This window comes from Marmota marmota, unplaced genomic scaffold (genome assembly GCF_001458135.2).
Source record: "Marmota marmota marmota unplaced genomic scaffold, marMar, whole genome shotgun sequence".
Taxonomy (NCBI): Eukaryota; Metazoa; Chordata; class Mammalia; order Rodentia; family Sciuridae; genus Marmota; species Marmota marmota.
The window spans coordinates 5,973,563-5,997,772 of NW_026000138.1; the positions used below are offsets into that span (position 1 = coordinate 5,973,563).

The 24,210-nt window shown below is 35.1% G+C and overlaps 1 protein-coding gene and 1 long non-coding RNA gene across 4 annotated transcripts in view; both read left to right on the forward strand.

The window, feature by feature from the left end:
* LOC125611249 (mediator of RNA polymerase II transcription subunit 13-like) overlaps positions 1-24,210 on the forward strand; it is a 216,700-nt gene that overhangs the window by 67,448 nt on the left and 125,042 nt on the right. The window lies entirely within an intron of this gene.
* The window catches only part of LOC125611250, a 4,263-nt gene continuing 901 nt past the window's right edge, over positions 20,849-24,210 (forward strand). Inside the window, exons 1-2 of one of the 2 annotated variants that reach the window (XR_007341407.1) lie at positions 20,849-20,860; positions 22,132-22,221. This is a non-coding gene — a long non-coding RNA (uncharacterized LOC125611250). Of the gene's footprint in view, positions 20,861-22,131; positions 22,222-24,210 lie in introns of those variants that run through there. The other variant, XR_007341406.1, reaches the window with a different exon arrangement.

The following is a 24,210-nucleotide window of genomic DNA, read 5'->3' on the forward strand; positions in this document are numbered from 1 at the left end:
ATCATTCCTACCTCAGCTTCCTGAGCCACTGGGATTATAGGTGTGCACCACCATAGCCACCCTTTGTGTGTAGGATTTTGGTTGAGGAAAATGAATCCATTATGGGCAAGTGAATGATCTGAGTTGTTAAATACATAGTTATGCCTCTCTCTGAAATATAAAAGTAAAACTATATGGGAGGGGATTATTCAGTTTATTTATTTTTTTTGATGCACACTTTCACATAGTGCTGATGGGAAAAGAATGAAGTGGATATGATCAGAGATTACGAGCTGGAGGAGCAGGAATTAAGTGCCTGGGGGTTAGCAAGTCCAAAGTATTTGAACCCAGTCATAGCTCATGAATCTGTGGTAGTACCTGTTTCTTTTTAAATATATAAGAATTCTGAGCTGGGCACCATGGCGCATGCCTGTAATCCCAGCAGCTTGGCGAGGCTAAGGCAGGAGAATCGTGAGTTCAAAGCCAGCCTCAGCAATGGTGAGGTGCTAAGCAACTCAGTGAGACCCTGTCTCTAAATAAAAGACGAAATAGGATGGGGATGTGGCTCAGTGGTTGAGTGTCCCTGAGTTCAATCCCTGGTACCCTCTACCCCGCACCTCAAAGAATTTCTGATGACTATTCTGATAAATTTACAAAGTTCAACTCTTGTCATTGCACTTTTTCTCCTAAGAAAAACATTTTCATTTTTTCTTCTTTCATTATACCATGTCTTAATTGAATGAAAAAATATTTTATTCTTTGGATGTTATAGGATTAATTAATATTGTTAGTGTGAATTTGATTTCCCTAATCTAGTCAAGACTTAGCAGTTTGAAGGTATTACTGGAAGATCAGTTTATACTAGGGAAGAATGTATTTCATAAAAATTTTAAGAATACAGTGTTGGGTACTGTAGCACACGTCTGTAATCCCAGAGGCTCAGGAGGCTGAGGCAGGAGAATCATGAGTTCAAAGCCAGCCTCAGCAATGGTGAGGTGCTAAACAACTCAGTGAGACCCTGTCTCTACATAAAATACAAAATAGGGCTGGGGATGTGACTCAGTGGTCGAGTGCCCCTGAGTTCAATCCCAGTACCCCCCACCTCCCAATTTTAAGAATACAGTATGAGTTTAATACATATAAAAGCAAAAATTGTCCTCAGTGTACTTTCCTATTTAGAAGACCTTTTGTAAATACTTCTTTTCTATATTCTTTAAAATTACTCACTTTATAAACAGTGCAGTTATTTGTGAATTTTTATTATGTGAAGAGAGATAAGTAATGAGTCTTAGATTTTATGGCTTTTTTAATTCATAAAGATGATATTATAATTAGCTAATTGATTTATAAATACATGCTTTTAGTATCTTCTGTTACATGTAAGCCTATTTTTATTTTTGTTTTTGCAAGCATACTAGGCAGTTTTGTTTATATTCAGTTACTATTTGAGAAGAAACAGTTTGTTAAGCAAAGGTAAACTTCAGTCTTGGTATTGTCCTGCAAGTCACAAAAAATACTGAAATACTGTATTTTGCAGTAAAAAAAAAAAAAAATGTCTGGATTTAATAAGACTGTTCTGACCAGTGGAACTTGACCTTTTATCAATTATAATGTTGAGATATACAGTTAAGGAGAAAAATAGTTGGGGGGAGGGGGGACACCTGGTCCTAAAGTACAATTTATAAAGAATTGCATATAAAAATTAAGTTCATCAAATTGTGCTTGAGGTATAGCCTAGTGGTAGAGCATGTGCTTAGCATGTGCAAGGCCCTGGTTTCAACCCTCAGCACCAGTGGCGTGGGAATCATCAAATTTTATTATTTCTGTAATTAATGAGAAGATACATGAAATTTTATTGCTTCTGAAACAATCTTAGAGTTACTATCTAGTACTGATGCAGATCTTTTCAGATCATTGATTAAATAATATCTAGGTCAAGTTGAAGACATGACAATATTGAAAAATTCAAAATATATTTGGGCCTGAAAGACATTGAGCATGAAATGGCCCTTACTCGTAAGAGGAAATTCATAGATGGAGTTTACATAAATAACCATGCAGCCTTACCCATACCCAACCCTGTAGTATTAACTTACACCTATGTGGATACTCTTGCGTCAAAAGACAAAATTACAACACATTTAATTATAGATCTAATTGGCTTTTATTCATGATTCATGAATTGGGGCGGCCTCCATTCTACAAAATAGAATGAGAACTCCCAATTGGCAGCCGAAGACCAGTGTGCTTTTTTTAGGTGGGAACAAGGAAACAGAACAGAAGGAAAAAGCTGTTGGGTTGGCATCAGGTTACTTGAGGTTACTTTTTTTTGATACGGGTCAAAGAAGAGGAGATTTCTTGTTCTGACTCAGATTGGAATCTCTTGTTTTCAGAAAAGACAGGTCTGTTTGTGATATTCTGCTCCTTTAAAGGTCTTTTGATTTTGTGGCATTTAGCACGAGTGACTCCATTTTGTTTAACACTTGAAAGATTGTTTTTCTTTTCATATGTTTTTCTTTTCATATGAACCACTCACAAGAACATAGTCATTGACTGAGAACAGTAGGTTAGAATATGGTATGGAGAGGAAGGGAGAGACAGCATATGGATAAATAGTGAAGAAGCTTGTTGAGGGAAAGGACTAGGAAAAAATGAGTGGATTCACTCAGGTTATTTATAACATAAGTATAATTAGACCATTTAATATTCAAGCTGCATCTCTTTGGTTTGTTGGTTTAGATATGGTTTTTCTGGGAAGGCTTTCCTGGCCCTCCAGTTTGAGCAGGTGCCCTGACCATTGTTTGGCATCTTATGCTTAACCCACAATGACTTTGCCTGTTTTTGTTGTTGTTGGTTGAATCTAGCTCCCCTGTAGATGGTAAGCTTCTTTTGAGGGAGGGGTTTTCTATTACTCATCTTTTAATCCTCAGGGTCCAGCAGTTAGTAGGCACTCAGTAAAGGTTTGTTGAATTTAATTGCTTTATTTAGTTTCCAGATATTTTTGGGAGCAGCTATGTGGGACTATTTAAATGTTAATCAGAAGATCTGGGGGTTAGTACTGGGAATTTCCTGAGAATTGTATCAAACTCCAAGATTTTCAAACTGTGTTCTACCAAGACCTTACATGCTCCCAGAACTGCTTCAGGAGTTGACACTACAAGTAGAAAGTCTTTATCCACTTTTATCCATTTTATATTAGAGGCCATATTGTAGCCAACATGCTGCTAAAAAGTTTGCGAAATGAAGGTCTGTCCTCCTTCTGCAGATGGGAGCTGGTATCCAAGGGGCCTAAGTGACTTGTTCCCGTTCACACAACCAAGTAGAAAGAGAAGCAGATCCAGCTTCTCCTTGCTTTACTTTGCACTGTTTCCTGCCAGGCCACTCAGCGCAAGGCCAGAACAATTGCAGTGCTCTCCAGCTTGTTTTGATGAGAATTTATCACTATTGTGATGTTTCTGGCCCACACAAATGGTTTCATTTTGACCTATTTTTTCATTCTACAGCATTAAAATGTATGTTGATAAAAAGAATAACAGTTAAAAAAAAAAAGCTTGGGGCTTAAAAGTTAGTTACTATTTTTTAAAGATTTATTTGGGCCTTCTAAATTCCTTTTGAAATTTCTGTCTATTTGTAATGGAACTTGACCTGACAATGTGTTGGTGATTTGAATCATAGGGTTATTGGAAAACTCAGCTATAAACATGGCATAATTATTTCTGAGTTTATATTATTTTTGTTCTTGTGCAGCTAGTACATTAATGTTCATGGAAAGGAAATCACAGAATCTGCATAACTGATTCCATGTGGCCAGAGGCAGGCAGTGGGTCCTTAAATGGGACAGAGATGAAATTTTAATGAAATGTACAGTATTTGTCAGGGCCACATCAACTCTTTATTTTTTCACACTGCTGCTTTGAAATAAAGAACAGGATGTGGTGCATTTGTAATTCTTTCCTTGTGAGAATCATTGTAAAGTTGAAGATTTAATTTAGAAAGCAAGAGAAGATGCTATTTTGAAATTAAATATAGATGCTGCTAAGATGATCTATAAACTTTATTCACATAGTACCACCTTTCTAAGACATTTGAATGAATACACTTTATGTTCTTTTAATATTAGATCCTTTCCACAGATGTCATCTCATAAAACAAATATATCAATGTTGACAGTTTAGTGCTTAAAATCTCCACAATTCAATTGAATTATAAGTTGTAAGTATAGGAATGTGAACTTTAATCTAAAATGATAAGAAATTAATATGGTTTTTAAAAAAAGATTATGTGCTCATCTTCCTAAGTCTAATTACATATAAAAGTAATGAGAGGAAATTGTATTTTGGTGTTATTTAGGCCATAGCAGATTTAAGATGGAACTCAAATCCATCCTGCAGCTTTTTCTGTCCATTTGGTTAAAATGTATTGTGGCATTCTCTGGGCAGACAGCCAGGTCTAAAATAAGCACTTCTATTGAAACAGTTTTTGTGATGTCTGTATAAACTCTGAGATTGGGATCTTTATTTGTTGAACATAATAATCTTAGGGTCTCTACTGTGATATTTGGTGACACAGAAGAGAGAATTTATTTGTTTATTTTATTTTAATAAGTCTCTAAATATAGTATGTTGCCCTTTTTTTGTAACTTAGAAAAAGCTCAATACAGAAAACCTTCTCGTAGAAAATTATTAAAGTTGGTGATTTTTTGAAACTGATGTTGTTGTTGTTGAACAATGATAGAATCCAGTGTGATTTTTTTTTCCCCCTAAAGAATAAGATGTTAAGAACTTGTTTGTTGAAGTGAACCATTTCTTTTGAAATTTCTGGGTTTGTTACAAAATAGAAAAATACTTAAATACAAATTAATCACTCTCCAGCTATATGATGTTATGTCAGCTTAATATGCCTCAGTATCCTCATCTGTACAATATGGTATCTATCTTTACAGGGTTATAGAATTATTGAATAAAAAATGTTTTTAGAATGATATAGTAAATTCTAGAGTTTGTTAATTTTTATTAACATTATCAGAATGCTAGCCATTGAGCATTACTTTTGATTCCTCAACTACTGACACCATTTTATCCCTAATTTATGTTTGACCTGTTGTTGGTGTTAGGTGTTACTTCTTATTTGCAAATCATGAGTCTTTTTGTGAATGGATCCTCATACATTATTTCTCTTTTCCTTTCAGGTTGTCAGAGTTCATATCATGTAACACCAAAGCTGACTTATGCCTGTTGATCCTGCAGATATATACATATGCCCCTTTCCTCTCACCAAAAAAAAAGTGGGACCATGCTGAAATGAGCTCCAAATTTAAATAGTTGCATTTCTTGAACAGCACAGTTTCTTGGGTACTCATTCTGAAGAACTAATCTCCAGTCAGAATTCTACTAGTTAGTTAATACTTGCAATATTAAATTCCAAATGTTCAGGTGTTAGTCCTTCCATCCCCTGGGCCTTCATCTCCCCCTTTGTTTCATGTTTCGGTTGGCATGGGTTTTGAGATAAGTACTTGCTTTGAGAGTATGTAGAATAATAGATGACATCATCTCTTTTCTGGATTTCTTCCTTGAGTTTTGCTTTATCAGTATCTTGCTTGGTTCTGGATCCCTACAGTTTGCATCCCTAGGCTCCTCATTCCCTTTATCCTTTACTATCTAATTTAATTATCGTTTCTCTGGACTCTCTTCTTATCAGTGAGCTCTGAAAACCAACATTCTGCCTCTCTTATCTCCATCCCATGTATAATACCCAGATGCCTCTTTCCTTCTACTCCCTTGGTGCAAAGTACTTGCCTCACACTGACTTCGTGCCAAGGGCTAAGAGTTGACATTTTATCTTTTAGAACATGATGGGTGTCTCACCTTTTTCTCTGGAAGCACATTTTGAAATTTGATGAGAATAAAAGGTTATCTTTGTGGGAACCACAAATGTACTGTAATAATCTGCACTGTAGGCAACATTTGTTTATTCATCTTTGTGGGAGTTGATATCCTGCTTTAACCTATGTTTGCATGCTAATTTTAACAGTGGCACTAGGAAGCATGTACTCTTGCTCTCAAGGAGTTCAGGTATGTTGAGAAAAGCAGAATTAGATAAAACATTTGCAAAAGCAAAGAATTGTATACTCCTGATAGAGTTGATTATGGGATAAAGCACAGGTCCTTCAGGAGTTCAAGAAATAGGGAGACAATAAGGGTTGGAGTGCTGAAGGATTCATATCACTTTGTCCTTTTTCTCAAATATATAGGAGGCACTGTGCCAGTGTTGAAGTTGTGTCTGTGAAGAGAGATGTGGTCCCTGTCCTCAGATAGCTTATCTTTGGGAATAAATTTAGTAAAGTCCGTATTTACTAGTGTAGTGAGTATTATGAAAGGCATAACACTGGTGCTTAATAAAGGGAAGAAAGTGGAGGTATGCCGAAGTATATGAAGGTAAGGATGAAGAAAAGCTTTATTTGATTTATGTTTTGGTGGCAAGTACTAAGGCTTTGCAATCTGAATTTTTAAGGATATAGCTTGACTACTATAATAGAAGCCCTAAACCAGTAGAACTTAAATAAGATAAAAAAAAAAAAAGTGTCTGTATGTGTCTTTGTGTTTTTCTCAATAGAGAAATCCGACAGCCCAGTTTTCCTGTAGTGGTTTCATGGTGTCAGAGATCCAGGGTCTTCCTGTCTCGCTGCTCTTCCATCCTCAGTGTATAGCTTCCATCCTGTGCTGTGGTACTGCACCTGTGTTGTAGGTTCCCTTTGCAGTGAAAGGAAAAGGAGAGGCTAGTTGAGGGCATATTGCTTCTATTTGTGCCCTATTAGAATTTAAGCACAATGGCTCCCTCTGCCTCTGGGGAGAAGGCTGGTAATTCAGTACCTGCTGGTCTTATATTCTCTGGAAGGGAACACTTTGAGATAAAATATGAATCATAATTTCAAAAATCTAAGCTTAAATGCTTCTGGGACTGGGGAAACAGCTCAGTGGTAGAGCGCTTGTTTAATATACATAAGGCCCTGGATTGATCCTCAGTACTTCCAGAATATAAACACAAACACCTCCCATCCCACCCCACCCCACTCTTAGCTTAAGCGTTTTCTCTTAAACTTCATTTAATTATTTGACTTGGATGCTTTGATATTTAGAAACCTGGCTTGCAGTTTGTAGCATCCTTTTCTTAAAGTGGACACTGATGTTTGACTTTGGAATGAACTCTACTTTCTTCATTTTAGATAACTGAACTTCATTTTGGGCTATTAAAAGTTTATTTTTTCCCTTCCCCCTGAGGTATTGAAGATTTAACAGTTATACTATGCTGCCTTTGACTCCAAATTCCTTTATTACTTAATTTGGAGTTAAAAATGTCATCTTGATGGATGTGTTCATGTCTTTTATATATTATAGATATAAATGTTTCAAAGAAAAGTTACAAATTATAATTTATTTTTGCTAGAGACATTCATCATATAGTTGGAGATATATTTAGGTCTCATTGCAAAAGTTAAAAAAAAATGAACTGGAGCCTTAACATTGTCAATAACAATGCAAACTAAAATAATGTCACATTTTTGGGAAATAAAATCACAATACTTGAAAAAATGAGGAAATTCTTTTTCTGAAAAATAAAAGTTTTAAGAAAAACCATTCTAGAGTGAATTGTTTTAGACACATGGAAATGTGTACAAATTGTTTTAAATAATAAACTAATTTAAATATAAATTTACATATATGGTTATGGAAATGGTATTTTATTTATTCTTCCCCACCTTAGTGTTCTAATCATCAAAATAGGTACTGGTCCTATAATTCATGTCTTTAGTGATTTTCATTAATATGAAAGAATGGATACTTAGAGCCTGCACTTGTTGGCTCTCCATATTTATGGGTTCATATTCAGGGATTCAGCCATATGCAGATTAGAAATATAAAAAAAATTGTATATGTACTGAGTATGTACAGATTTTGTTCCCTTGTCATTATTCCCTATAACTGTTACAGTTGTTTACAAAACATTTACATTGTACTAGGTAATATATGTAATCTAGAAATGATTTAAAGAGTATAGGAGGATGTATGTGGGCTATATGAAAATACTGTGTTATTTTATAAAGAGGACTTGAGCATCCTTGGACTTTAATATCCATTCTGAGGAATGTCTGTATTTAGGTTTTGTGTTTTGAAGAAAAAAAAATTTCATGAGTAGAAGCTGCAAAGAATACTTCATATACCAAAAGTTCAAAGTTGTTTTAAAAAAATCTGGAGTTTAGGTGCGTGTGAAGCAGACACTTGTTTAAGACATCATGTGGTAAAATTTTATTCCAGCAGTAAAACTAGCATTGCCCATTGTGCTTTCAGGCTGGGATCAAAAAATGTTCTGATTCAGTGCAGTGAGCATTTTTGGAGCAAACATGAAATGCTCATTCTGTGACTGAACTGTGTTTATGTTTGTTTTAGCAAATCTATTAACCCCTTTCCATTAAATCTAATTAAAGGAAATGGGATTTTGAAATATTCAGAACTCCCCAAAAGGCATTTTTACCCCAAAATATTATTTATGAAAATTTGATTAATTATTTTCTGCGGTTGGAAAAAGTAAAAGTTAAGGGTATGTGTCTTTTATACAGTTTTGATACTTTACTTAATATTTTTACCAAGTTACTAGCATGTCTCTCAAACACTGCTGCCACAAAGTTTACGTTCTTAAGAATATTAATGCTAAAAAATGATCTGGGATCCTCTGAGAACTGTTAGAGTCATTCTGAACAGAAAGGTTTCTGTGTAAGGTGAATTTGAACTCTCAACACATGGAAAATATTTTACATGACACTATTTTAAAAATAGAATTTTTCTTTCTTAAAAACAACTGTTATAGTTTTTTATTGGTTGGCAGGATGTCAAATCTGATTTATCATTATCAATGCCCCTAATTTGCTTTGGTAATAATGGAGTCATAGCTCCAGGCTTATTGCAGGTGTGAGGATCCATTGGAGAGAGGCTGTATAATTCAGTCATTAACAGCTTGGGCTTTGGAGTCAGTCTGGGTTACAGTCCTCTCTCTCCTGGGCACTAGCTGTATGACTTTTGCTTTGTCAAACCACTACATTTCATTTTCTTCATTTTCCAGGTGGGGAATTAGAGTCACAATACTACATTGAGTGTGAGGATTATGTGAGTTAACATGGAAATCACTTAGCATAGCACTTAGCTGATAGAAAATTTCAATAAGTATAAGCTGTTGTTAATGGTATCCTCTCTGTTTCTGCCATAGCTACAAGATCAATGCTCTGACAGCTGTGATTTTTGTTGTTTTATCTACTATTAAGTATTTCTTTTTCTCATTGACAGTGACTGACATACATATATATATATATACCTTCTTTATTTAAATGAAAGGGTTATTTGTTGCTTCTTTTTATTTGAATGTCGACAACTTGTGGATGAGAAGAACCTGTAAGTCCATAGCACAATACAAGTAAACCTTCATTGTGCTTATGGGAAAATATATCCCAAGCAGAGAAGGAAGTATGAAACCAGATACACTCCTTGTTCATTAAATTAGAAGGATTTTCTGTTTGATTACAAAATATTCTACATTAAAGGGAAGGGGTTAATATAGAAGCAGAAATGTGTGTACTTTTGTCTAGACTCTCTTTCAAGAGAAATTATTTGCTTTCTGTGTGAAGATTCAGTCGGATTAGTGCCGTCATTTCTTCTAGAATGGACGTAGCTTGCTGTTTTTTTTGGTTCCAGGGATTGAAACCAGGGGTGCCTAACCACTGAGCCACATCTCCAGCCCTTTTTTTTTAAATTTTTTTTATTTTTTATTTATTTATTTATTATTTTTAGTTATCGGCGGGCACAACATCTTTGTTTGTATGTGGTGCTGAGGATCGAACCCGGGCCGCACGCATGCCAGGCGAGCGCGCTACCGCTTGAGCCACATCCCCAGCCCCATCCAGCCCTTTTTATTTTGAGACAGAGTTTTGCTAAGTTGCTTAGGGCCTCACTAAGTTGCTGAGATTGAATTTGAACTTGTGACACTCCTGCCTCAGCCTTATGAGCTGCTATGATTGTAGGCATGTGCTACTGCGCCTGCTGTAACCTGCTTTTGATCTTCAAGCTTATACAACTTTTACCTTTAAGACTTTATTGAATATGGTAATAGTGGATTTTTGTTGTTAATGACATATAGGATTATTGGTATTTCAGAAATTGCTTTCCATTGTCTTCTCTGTAGTTCTTTGTTTTACTGTTGGTGGTGGGGAATTGATGTGACTACCTCCTAGTGCTCGGTACCTGTGGTGCTCTGGCTTCCTTTTTCTTGGTTCTATGTTGCAACTTTTTAACTATCATGATACTCTCTGGGAAAATGCTAGATTATAGAAAGGCAAGTAATTTTTCTTCCAGGTAAGCCCTCACCCTTCCAGTAAGCTCTGGGTATAGAAGAAAGTAAGACTGTTTAATCAAATCATTCTATCTTCCAGCAGCAGCAGTATTAATAATACCAGCTAACATTTATCATGTAATTATTATATGTTATGTCACTTTCCTAATTATGTTACATACTAATTTAATCTTTAAAAACTCTGTGAGCCTTGTATTATTGTTAGCATTTAACAAATGAAGAACAAGACTTGGAGAAGTCTAGTAATTTGCCTGTGCCTACATAGTCCATATCCTAGTTATGACTGAAGTAGAAGCCTCATGGACCCAAAATTTATTTTCATTTTTTTCAACTTCTATTTATGAAAAATTTCAAATATATGAAAAACTGTGTAGGTTATTACAGTGGACACTCCACATACGTTTTACCTACACTTAATAGTTAACAATACTTCGCTATGTTTTCTTCATTTATTTTTTCTTGCAAGTTTTAAAGCAAGTTGCAGTGTGCATCTTTGAAAAAAAAAGTATGTCAATTTCATATTTTATGCTGAAATAAGGTCATTTTCTTGCTGACCATACTATGGTGCTCACACATTTAATTTAGTTATTTTTTCCTAAGTTTGTTTGCAGATTTTGAACAACCCTTCCCTTCTCTGTTTTTCCAATTTCATTGGGTTTTTGAAAAGACTAAATACTGTGATTTCAGATTCTTGCCCATGATGCCCTTCTGCTTTGAGGGACTGGTACAGGGAGGTGGTAAGCAGAGCTGAGTGTGAAAGCCCTAGGTGCTGTATGAAATATACCAAACTGTAGTTTACATTCTTCAGTGGTAGGCATGTACTTTAAATTGGGGGAGGGGGTCTTCCTGAAGACTAAATTTGACACTATAATTACCTATCTCCATGCAAAGCAAAAAACCAAATAATATCTTATTATCTCTTGTTAGCAGGATATGAAACATTGCTGCTGTTAAAAGCTTGTTTAGAAATGGAAACAATAATATAATTCTGCTATACAATAATTATGTTAATAATTTCAGACTTTGCAAAAATTACTTTATATTCTTCTTTTATTCAGTAGGGAGTTACTGAGAATTTGCTCTTATTATTATTATTTTTTTTTTTTACAACTTTTGGGGACACTTCATATTGTGATTCTGTCCACAGGGAATTTTTGATCCAGTGGGATAGAAAACCTGCATGAAACAATTTCCACATAAGGTGGAGCTTGTGCGTATGTGGCCAGTGTTGGTAGTTAAGGAACCAGGATGAAATGGGTATTTGAAAGTTTAAATAGGTAGGATTTGGCTTCAGAAGTTGTTGGCATTTGGGTACCTTGAACAAACTGAAAAAGATAGACACAAGTATAAAAATGAGAAAGAATTGAAAATAGTAGAGTGTTACTGAGTTTGAATACTTTTAAATTTAGGAAATGTACTTTACCTTTTGCTTTACCTTTACCTTTTGCTTCCTGACACCTCCTGCCCGCCCCCCATTGACTTTTGTCCTTGGAAATGTTAATAAGTGAGCAATATATTGGTGTGTATGGTTCCCGTAGTCTGTATAGGCAGATGATTATTATTTTACTTTCTGAAAATGACAGTTAAATTTGATTTTCCAAAACTTGCTGTAGATTTATTCCTGCAGTTAGGTCAGTTGTAATGTGACTTCTTGTTGCTCTTTCTCAGCCACTCCATAGCATTCATCATAGCCACATTTTTTCCTTAAAGGCCATACATAATATAGTTGGCATTGTTTTATTTCAAAATCAATGTAACAAAGAAGTTCCATTATATACGTTTATTGTTAAATTTCAGTCCTAACCCCTTGCTAATGGAATTTCTTCATGATACCTTTTAAAATACTTTTTCATTGAGGAAGCAATTTAAAGATAGGATGTAAAGAAGCGTTTTTCACTTAAGGCATTTAACAGTTCTGACATTTCTGTAGTAACTTAAGACATCTTTGATCTTGTAACCAATTATATATGAAAATTGACTTCTTTATGAAGACCTCTTAAACATTTTTTTTCAGTAAAGAATGTTATAATTAAATACACTCCCCCCACGTGATTTTTGGTTGCTGCAACCTAGTTAAAATGAAATTTAAATATGGGCCTAATTTATTCTCTAACTTTAGTTTTCTCTTGATAACAAGGTGATGTGGTAGACCTGTGGGACAGTAGGATAGAGAGGGAACAACATGGAATGATATTAATAACCACTATGTGTTGGCTTCCTATTATGTGCCTATTGGAGTGCAAGGTGCTTTATATACCTTAGATCTAATTGTCAGAACAGCTGGTAGAGAAACTCTGTAGATTGCATTTATAAAAGAAGAAACTTAGCTTGAGAGAATTAAACGGCTAGCCTAAGACCATACACAGACAGGAAGACACAGATTTGCTTTTCAAATCTAGATTTACCTAATTCCAATGATTATATCTTTCCATAATTCTAAAGGGCCCATCAATAAAAACACATTTTCGCTATTTTCTGGCTTAGAGTCCTGCAAACAAATATTGATAAAGGTTAGGAAATGCTGTGTATAAAGCAGCAGACGATTCCGAGCAGGAGTTAGAGGAGCTTGTGTAGGAACAGCTGGTGAAATCAACTGGAGAACGGAGTTGCGGTTGAAGTGCAGTGGGAGACAGACCAGAATGGAAGCCCAGATCTGTTTATGGGAGGTTTGCAATGCCAGACTGGGAAATTAAAGGCTTTCCTGTTTCATTTTTCTTTGAAATTTGGCTTACTAATTATGACAAGGTCTAGATGTTAACTAGAAGGAAAGGTAGAGATGACTTCTTTTTCTTCCTTCTTGGATTTGCTTTCCAAACTTTGTTATAATAAAATTTGAGTGTGTTGGCATGCTGACTCTACTGTAAGGGAAGATAGATGCTAGCCTTAGGCTGACAGAAGAGGACTAGACACTTTGTGGCTTGTTGCATGTTGTATGAAGTTAATGTCCAGTGACACAGCCTGCATGGTCAGCCAGAAAAGAGATTTGGCTTAGGGCCATATTGGTATCACAGCGATTTCAACGTCAGCTCTGATTCCAATTAAGTTTCTACAGAGATTCTTGCAGTTAGAGCCATTCTTTTGACAGCTAAATCTCCATGTGTGCATTTTAAAAGATGTATATACTTGATTTTTTTTGTATATGATGCAATTCAAGGCAAACAGAGTTCATTTATTTTACTACCATAGCCAGTAAAATTAAAAAGTGTAATTATCAGAGACCAAATTCAAAGCAATGTCATTTTCTTTCTGTCTTCCTCTCCTTCAGCCTCTTCTTTCCCTCCTCCTATCTCATTTTTCCTTGAACATTTATTTTATCATTGACCTGTCCAGTATAATTGCTAGCCAACTCCAGACACAATGGGGACATAAACAAGAAGCCTTCCATTTCCCATGCACTCATCTCTAGCCAGATCATTCTCAGTGCCTAACATTATTTTCTTGGTGCCTTTATTCCTGTTGTTTATTCTGCTCAGAGTTACCTGTATTCCTCATCTCTCCTCGAGTTCTCATTTTCTTATTCTAAACACCATTTATCTTTCAGGGTCTGACTTCATATTGTTGGGGCATTTGGCATTTAGATAAATTGTACTAAATGTCTAGCACAAATACCAAATATCATTTTTTAAGTTTCTTGCTTGTTAAGTCACAAACTGGCTTTTTGAATATAGCCTGGGTTGCTCTTTATAAAGCCAGTCCTCTTCATCAAATGAGAATTAAAAAAAATGTGGAGCATACTTCATGGATGGGTGATGAGGTGAATGAATCAAATATATTTTCTGACTATATGAAACATAGAATTATAGGGTTTTGGGAGGATATATTTAACAATAAGGCATGTTTGCTGAACATTAGGTAGTTCCTTCTGATAAGCCTATAATTTAGTGTACATAGGTAACTATATGACAAGATGTGAGAAGATCTTTAATATAAATGTGCTCAAGAATGCCTTTAGTCAGGAAAGAGTGGAGGAGGTCAGTCCTCTTGTAGGGGAGGGATATTGGTAAATTTTTATAGAAAACATGGTGTTAGTAGCCTCTACTGATGGAGTAGGGCAGCCTATTCCAGGTGCAACATGTGGCGCATGAGCAAAGGTCTGAATATAGGATGTGTTCAAAGCATCTCAAATGGTGGGTTGTTAGTGGAAAGAAACAGGCAGAGAAAACTGAACAAATAGGTGTGTGGGGGGGGATGTATAGTTCTAAGATCATTAAACAATTTTTAGACAGTGAAAAATTTAAAACATGATCAGAAATGTAAGCTAACTTGAGAAGTGGTGAGAAGAATAGCTCAAAGGCAGTACTGAGGGACAAATCTACATGGGAAGCTGAAGACAGAATTTTTAAAGTATGGATATTGATTGGTTAGACGAATAAGGTCTCCATTTCCCTGCTGAAAGGCAAGTCCTGCTTTCTCCTGAGGTGACCTAAACCTGAGTACTAACCCTTCTTTTAACTTTTCTCTTCCCCAAAATAGCAAAAACAAAACAAACTACTTTTATTTATTTTTTTCAGATGCAAACAAGCTAACAGGTTTTCAGTATAGACTGTTAGAACTTTTAACATCATTTCCTTGATGGTTTTTTCTTTAGGTGGTTATTATATAAATAATTTCTTTGTCATTGACATAAAAGTTTTTCAGACTTTATTTTCTCTTTATTTTTGAGCCACTTGCATTAATTAGCTGGTGTCATTTTGTAGAATAAAATTATAATCCACTAGCATCAATTATATAATAATGTCACTAGCATCAGTCATACAAATAATTTTAACATGTGGTTTTGTGCAATTTCATACAGATATATCTAGTATTTGCTCTTTTTAAGAACCAAAATATAATTGTAACTGGATAGGGTTCGTAGTTATTTGCACACTGAGAAATTCTAGAAGTACTTGGATTCTATTAAAACTTTCTTCTTCTGAACCTTCATATGAGTGTGTGTGTGTATGTATGTATGTATGTATGTATGAATGAATGAATGAAAATCAATGACAAATGTTTCCAGCTGCTTGGGGGAAAGATCCATCTTTTGGTGGTATGTTTAATAATTTAATATTTTCATATTCTATTACTTTGATAATTTCTTAGACGAAGGAATCATCTCTATTGTGTATTTTTATGACTACAAAATTATAACACATGCTCACTGTATAATAATATTTGAATAGAGCCAGAATGAATGTTGTAAAAAGTGTAAGTCCCCTATTATTCCTTCTGTAAGGTAACAAATTCCAGTTTGGTATATTAAGTATAGGTTCTTTTAAAGCCTAGAAATAAATATTTAGCATCCCCATATCATGCTATCACGATTTCTGTAGCAGAGTTGTTAATGCAAGGTTGCCTTCAAGCCAAAGACTTATTTGTCTTAGAGACATAATTATAGGTTTGGATATATTTCACTATACGTTTTACAATAGTTGATTTTTGGCAAAGATAATAGAAACAGTGAAACAATTGTTTTACTTCTTAGTGCTACTGATAAAAATTACTCATGCTATGAAGAATCTGATAAGTTAGTACCATCTGGTTATTTTTTTTAAGTTTCAAACTCAGCATTATACCTATGCATGAAGAATGTGAGATTCTTAGATTGTTGCTAAATCTGAGTATAGTGAAACTAAGTGCTATTTGTTCAGTATGTGAAATGATAAATGATATCAGTGTTTCAGATTGTGGCTATTTTTAAAATTTGCAATGGGAAAAGCAAAGAGACTGTTTGGATAAATTTAATGTTGGCTATATTTTCTTAGTTTTAGCTTAGCTATAGTACTTTGGATTAGGAACTCTCATGAGCACCGAGTTTGCACAGTAAAAATTTGTTGAATATTGGTTAAATGAATATATAGTCATTCCTTGGTATCTGCAGGGTATTGGTTCCAGAATACCCTGTAGATACCAGAACCTGAAGATGCTCAAGACCCTTGTTTAAATTTTTGTAGTGTTTGCATAGAACCTTTGCTCATCCTCCTAAGTACTTCAAATCATTTCAAATTATTATAATACCTCCTATAATGTAAATGATAAATAGTTGCTATACTGTATTATTTAGGAACTAATGATAAGAAAGAAAATTTTGTACAAGGTTTCCCTAGTATTTTCAATCTGTGGTTGTTTGAATGCTTGGATGCAGAGATGTGTCTTCTCTGAGGCCATAGGTCCCAGGCTATAATTGTCATTCTTAGGTCTGCAGTAGTACCTTCTTGAATATACTAGCCCCAGCATAAATATTTGAATCATAGTTGTTTTAATAGACAAATATTTAATATTTTTGTCTTTATTAGACCTACCCACTCTTCTTGATTTGAGCCTATTTAGAGAATTTTGTCAATTTATTTATTTATTGCATGCCAGTTTTTTCTTTTATGAGTATGTGTGAAAATTTTTTATTTGTTCTAATTAGTTGAACATGATAATAGAATGTATTTTGACATATTATACATAGATGGAGTATAACTTCTCATTCTTCTGATTGTACATGATGTAGAATTACATTGGTTGTGTAATCATGTATGCACATAGGATAGTAATGTCCTATTCATTCTACTGTCTTTCCTATTTTCATTCCCCTACCTTCCCTGTGTTCCCCTTTGCCTAATCCAAAGTAATTCTGTTCTTCCTTAGTCCCCCTCCCTGCCCGCTTATTGTGAATTATAGAGGAAACATTGGCCTTTGGTGTTTTGGGGATTGGCTTATTCACCGAGCATGATATTCTCCAGTTCTATTCCTTTACCCGCAAATACCATTATTTCGTTCTTCTTTATGGCTGAGTAATATTCTGCTGTGTGTGTATATACACCACCTTTTCTTTATGTATTCATCTGTTGAAGGGCATCTAGGTTGGTTCCATAGTTTACCTATTGTGAATTGAGCTGCTGGAAGTATGGATGTGGCTGCTTCACTGTAGTATGCTGATTTTAAGTCTTTTGGGTATAAACCAAGGAGTGGGATAACTGGGTCAAATGGTGGTTCCATTCCAAGTTCCCTGAGGAATCTCCATACTGCTTTCCACTATGGTTGCACCAATTTTTCAGCCCCACAGCAATGTATGAATGTACCTTTTCCCCCACATTCTCACCAAAATCTGTTGTTGTTTGTATTCTTGATAGTTGCCATTCTGACGGAGTGAGATAAAATCTTGGCTAATTTTGATTTGCATTTCTCTAATTGCTAGAGATGGTGAGCATTTTTTCATATATTTGTTGATTGATTGTATTTCTTCTTCTGTGAAGTGTCTGTTCAGTTCCTTAGCCCATTTATTGATTGGGTGGTGTTAAGTTTTTTGAGTTATTTATATATCCTGGGGATTCATGCTCTATCTGAGGTGCGTGTGGTCAAGATTTTTCTCCCATTCCGTAGACTCTCTCTTCACGTTCTTGTTTCCTTTGCTGTGAAGAAACTTTTTAGTTTGATTGCATCTCATTAATTGATCCTTGATTTTATTTCTTTTGCTTTAGGAGTCTATATTATTAAGGAAGTCAGTTCCTGAGCCAACATTATGTAGATTTTGGCCTGCATTCTTTTCTATTAGGTGCAGGTTCTCTGTTCTAATGCCTAAGTTCTTGATCTACTTCAAGTTGAGTTTTGTGCAGGGTTGGGGAGAGAGGTTTAATTTCATTTTGCTACGTACGGATTTCCAGTTTCCCAGCACCATTTGTTGAAGAGGCTATCTTTTCTCCAATGTATGTTTTTGGTGCCTTTGTCTAGTAGTATGAGATAGCTGTATTTATGTGGGGTTGTCTCTGTGTCTTCTATTATGTACCATTGGTCTACTTGTCTGTTTAAGTGCCAATACCCTTCCGTTTTGTTAGCTGTGGCTCTGTAGTATAATTTAAGGTCAGGTACTGTGATGCCTCCTGCTTCACTTTTCTTGCTAAGGATTGCCTTGGCTATTCTGGGTCTCTTATTTTTCCAAATCAGTTTCATGACTGCCTTTTCTATTTCTATGAAGATTGTCATTGGGATTTTAATAGGAATTGCCTTAAATCTGTGTAGCACTTTTGGTAGTATGGTCATTTTGACAATGTTAATTCTGCCTATCCAAGAGCATGGAAGATCTTTCCATCTTCTAAGGTCTTCTTCATTTTCTTCAGTGTTCTGTAGTTTTCATCATAGAGGTCTTTCACCTCTTTTGTTAGATTGATTCTCAAATATTTTATTTATTTGTTTGTCTGCTTGTTTGTTTGTTTGTTTGTTTATTTATTTATTTATGGCTATTGTGAATGGGATAGTTTTCCTAATTTCTCTTTCAGTAGATTTATCACTGATGTATGGGAACACATTTGATATATGGGTGTTAATTTTATATCTGGTGCTAGCCAATTAACCTTGTCAGAAATAGGAAAGAATTAGATTTTTCTTGTTTGATTTATTTATTACAGAGAATATGGAACATGCTGCTAAAACATGCCACTTCATTTGCAATTTTTAATTAATTTATTATTTTATTCATTTATTTTTTGTGGTGACCTCAGTAAGCTTAGACTTACAAAGTATGCAGAACTACTATATGCCTTTGCCTTTGACAGCCATATAATAGCAGCAAAAGAGAGCATAGAATCTTAGGACTGGGAGAGACCTTTAAAGATGAGGTAGGCCAAACATCCACTTCTCTGACTCAGTTCTAGAGAATCTGTTCTAGACTGTTTTCAGCCTGTGATGAGAACATCGTTGCATGCATACTTAGGAGTCCCTTTCTTGAATATACAGTGGGGCCAGGGATGGTGGTGCATACCTGTAATCTCATTGACTTAGGCATCTGAGGCAAGAGGATCTTGAGTTTGAAGCCAGCTGAGTGAGGCCCCATGTCTAAATAAAGTATTTTTTTTAAAAAAGGACTGGGGATGTGACTCAGTGGTTAGGTGCCTCTGGGTTCAATCACTGGTACCAAAAAAAAAAAAAAAAAAGGAATATATAGTGAGGTACTTGGAGGTTAAGTATTAGGATTTCTTATTAAAGGTTTCCATTTACCATTTAGAACTGTTTTTGATTTGGTGGATGTTAGCATTGTAGCATTGCCTTGTCAAACCATAGATGTAGAAAACTAAACTCTTCATCCATTCCAAAAGCAACTTGTCTTTCAGAATTTTAATTATCACATTTGGTGGTAGGGCAGATACTGATTTGTTGATCTGAAGGAGATGATGTTGCTAAGCCAGTTTTATTTAAATGGCCATAGGAAGAAAATAGGATCATGTTATGAAGTTAGTGTACTAGCTACCAAGTCTTGTACTCAATGCTATTTTGGTAGATGCTTAGACATACGTAATTACGTTAGTAAGTGGTATGGGATGAAGTAAGTGGAGCAGTCACAGCATAGAAATACTACAGTAATGAAGTATAACTGGCAGTGGTGTAGCATAGACATTTGATTGTTTGATAGGAAATTATCAAATCCCTTAGATGTGTCAACACACAGCAGTCAGAGAGAGGAGGGTGCTTCATATTGCTTAATGCCTGTCAAGCTCAGTGCACAGACTACTTGTGTTTAGGGAAAACATAACCCATAAACATTTATGTAACATTTGTCTCTGCCAGAGACACTGTTTTAAGAGCCTTTACTTATTATCTAAGTTAATCCTTGAAAGTGAATCATATAATATTTGGAGCTTCAGAGGACATACAGTAGTTCTCTTTTCTCTGTGGTTTCGCTTTCAGATACCTTGGCCAGCCACAGTCTGAAAATATTAAATGCAAAAAATTCAGAAGTAAACAATACATACATCTTAAATTATATACTGTTCTGAGTAGTGTGACAAAATCTCGTGCCACCCTGCTTCATCCTACCCATCCCTTTGTCCATCATATCCACACTGTATGTACCACCTGCCCATGATTTGCTTAGTAGCCATCTCATTTGTTATATTGACTGTTCAGGTATCAAAGTGCGTTTGTTTAAGTAGCCCTTGTTTTGCTTAACAGTGACCCCAAAGGTGTTGTAATTATTCTGTTGCATATGAATTCATAGTAAAAAACATAGTAGATGAGCTATTAATTATATTAGCCAAATCAATTACCTATTGACATGGAGAATTTATATTGAGAATACTTTGAACAAAAATTCCTTTTTTTAATATATGCTCTTTGGTTCTGGGAATCTTTATATGAAGAAATAGATTTGGCACAAAGATCAGCAGTCTAAATTTGTTATTGGAATCACCCAGAATTTCAGAAAGGGAATCTGAAGTCATTTTCTGGTTTGCACTTTGTCAGGAGATAGGGGAAATTTGAGGACTATTTGGTCACCAACTTTCCCTCGCACCTAAATGAGGATGTGGCCTTCCTTGGTGATCATTGCTTTTGGTGTAGGAATCAGGACGCTTATTGTCAGACATTCCTTTAAATGCAATTATATGGATTAATGGTGTTAGTATGTCTGAATTGGGAATGAATCCTTCAGGGAAATAGAATAGCAAGAGTTTTTCAGCACAGTTAGGATTCTTCTCATTGTATGGATCCCTGCAGCAAAGGAAAAGCCAAGCAAACGTGTGCTGTACATTGTGTGTTCTGTGGCTCTGTGTAGCCACTTGGCTTCTGTTCATTTCTGTATCATTGACTCAATAATTGGGGATTTAAAGGAGGTATATAGTCTCTGAGCCAATATATAACCTATTTTTATAAAGGTGTAAATCAGTTTGATTTTCATCCTGCTTAGATATAATCTTTGTAGACTCATTTTACATGCTTTAGAATTTGTAACTTTAATATACCACTTAAGAATGTGCACAACTCAGGAGGGCCCAGCTCTCTAGAGACGTGAATACCTAAAAAAGTTCTTTTGCTTATTCTTCTTTTCTTGTCTTGCCCTAAAGTTTCTCTGCTTATTTTCATAGCAACATATGGAAAGTATGATGGTTCTGTATCAGTTTAGGCCACAGAAATCAATTAACGCCCAATTTATTTAAAACTTTTTAGAAGGGAGTCCCAGAAAACGACGGCCACAAGTCACCTACAAGAGACAGTTGATAAGTCAGTATCAGCTGCTATAACAATACTGTGGGAACCTACCTGATGTACTTATTGTTGTTTTTGTAGGAAAGCACATGTTGAATTCCAAATCAGTGACTTAAAAATGAAATTTTGTAGAGTAACCCATTCATAGTCGGCATCTTTCTAAGTACACTTTAAAAAAGCAAGGAGAAGCCTAAATTTCTTTTTGTGATTCTGGTAATCATTATTTCATTTTTATTCATTTGTGACTAAAAATTATTTTGTATTTCATTTGTTATATACAAAAATATAGCATGATATAGAATATAGAATTTCTTTCTGTATACATTGAGGTGGCAGTGTAGCACATAGCCTCATTCAGTTTGACATCAAAGGTAGGGAGAAAATTTTTGAACATTTGTTAAACTCTACATTTTTCATGCATTTACCTCTCTACTTTTACCCCAAAGATGAAACAAACAAACTAACAAAAAAAAACCAAGAATCTTTTTCAAGGAATTCTGTAGCTTTTTCTTTGGAATATGTACAAGTATACTATGAAAAAAAAATTCTCTCACCACATACTACAATTAAGAAGTGACAGTGATGGTTTTCTCACATATGTGTTTAGTTTAAATGCTTTCTGAGTCATTTTTTAGTAACTATAATACTAATTATCCTGTCAAAAGACTTGTGAAAATTTTAGAGGTGTACTTTATTTTGAAAACTTCTCGAGATTCTTTAGTATCCATCTCTTGCCTGAGTGTTTATTTTCCAGTATGTAAACAGTCAAGAAAATAGACTAAATTTGGGCATTTTATAATCAGTGTTTAGCTACTGATGTAGTTAAGAATTAAGCAATCAACACCGATTATAGAGTTGTTTGGCTGAGAACAAACCTGTAATTCTTTCCTTTTCTGAAGCCAACAGAGCTTGAACCCCCAGAAGCCTGCCAATACATAAGATAAAAGATAACAGGCAATTTTGAATTCACCTGAGTGCAAGAAAAGCTTGTTTGCGTATAATTCTAATAGGACACTGTGAAAATAGTTCTTATCTTAAAAACAGAATATTCCAGTATATTATGTTGGTCACTTTAATATTTTTGATTCAAATTAACATTGCTTTAAAATGTATGTATTATAAAGTGTTACTTTGTTTTTATATACACATATATGAATTGTTCATATTAAAGTACTAAGTATATCTGTTTGAAGAGGAATCATTTTCTCATACATATTTGAGTGTCCCTGTTTACTGGACACTGGTTGAGGCACTAGGAATAAGCAAAAAGGAAAACAGACCGAATCTTGTTTTTTTTGGATTTTAAGCTCTAATAGGGGAGATAGTAAAGAAGTAAACCCTTGAAAGACAAAAGTTTTTCAGAGGCTGATTAGTGACATGGAGAAAAAAATGGAGCAATTAAGGAGAATGGTTGCTATTTTTAAATGTGGGAGTAGCCAGTAAACCAGTAGCCTGGTTTAAGCCCAGGCCTGAAGAGACATGGGGCTGGTATAATTAGTTAAAAGACCATTTCAGAAAGAGAAAATGCAAAGGATGTTAGGTGGAGAGTGATCTGATGAAGGTCTAGTGTGACTGGAGTGGAATAAGCAAGGGGAAGAGTAGTGGAGGTGAAGTTGGGGTAGTGTGCCTGGGGGACTGTTCATGAAGGGTGTTGAAGAACACAGTACAACCTTTATCTGAGGTGGGAAGCCATTGTTCTGAGAACCCTGTTCTGAGCAGAGGAAGGAGGTGAGCTAACTTAACTGTTTTAAAGAATCCCTCTAGTTACCACTTGGACGTAGATGGGCTAGGGAGGGTCCCTACTGAAGCAGGGAGAATAGGCACAAGACCATTGCAATGATTCAGGTGAATGATAGGGGTGCCTTCCCCCAGGGTGCATTATGGTGAGGATGTGAAAAGTAGTTATATTCCAGATATCATTCTGAAGGAGGAGCTGGTGACCCAAATGTAGAATGTGAGTGAATAAAGATGAAGTGAAAATTTAGACAAATTTGATCATTGATATTATTCATTCATTGATATTATTCAGTTTTTAAATAGAAGACAAAACAAGTTTGAAAAGTCTGGGTACAAAGAAAGAATTTTATTTGTGTGTTTTGCTCTTGCATCTTTGTATATTGTATATGTGGAGCTTTTTGTGTAGCCCTATTATGAGTCAGATTTCTATATGTAAAAAAAAAAAATCAGTTGCAGGATTATAATACAGTGTGTTGCTGCCACCTAATGTTTATAGCCTTTCATTTAAGTAATTACAATAACTAGTTATACATAGCTTTAATTTTGGTTTGAATACAGAATTTTAACAGATTAATTGAGGTTTATTTGATTGTGTTCATATTAGGTTCCTGGTATGGATATTTAATATAATAATTGAATTGTCTAAAAATAAGATTGTAGATCGAAGATTAATTTTACTGGCATTTTGATCTCTGTGTTAAGTTCAGTTAAACAAATATTTATTTGTTGTAGCCTGTCCTCTATTCTCATGATTATTATGTAGAGAACAGATTTAAAACAACAATACATAGTAAAGGAATAATGAAATAATTAGCAGTTGAAGGAAACAGGGTAATCCACGTGGGTGTCCTTGTAGACAAGGGAATTTATAATCTTAACAAAGTAGATAAACATTTAAAAGGTAATTAAAGTGTGATGACTGTATCACTTCAGGTACTTTTTCTGATGAATAGGAAAGATGTCTGTTAGAAACATCCCAGAGGGCTGGGGATGTGGCTCAAGGGGTAGCGCGCTCGCCTGGCATGCGTGCGGCGCGGGTTCGATCCTCAGCACCACATACAAACAAAGACGTTGTGTCCGCCAAAAACTGAAAATAAATAATATTCTCTCTCTCTCTCTCTCTCTCTCTCTCTCTCAAAAAAAAAAAAAAAA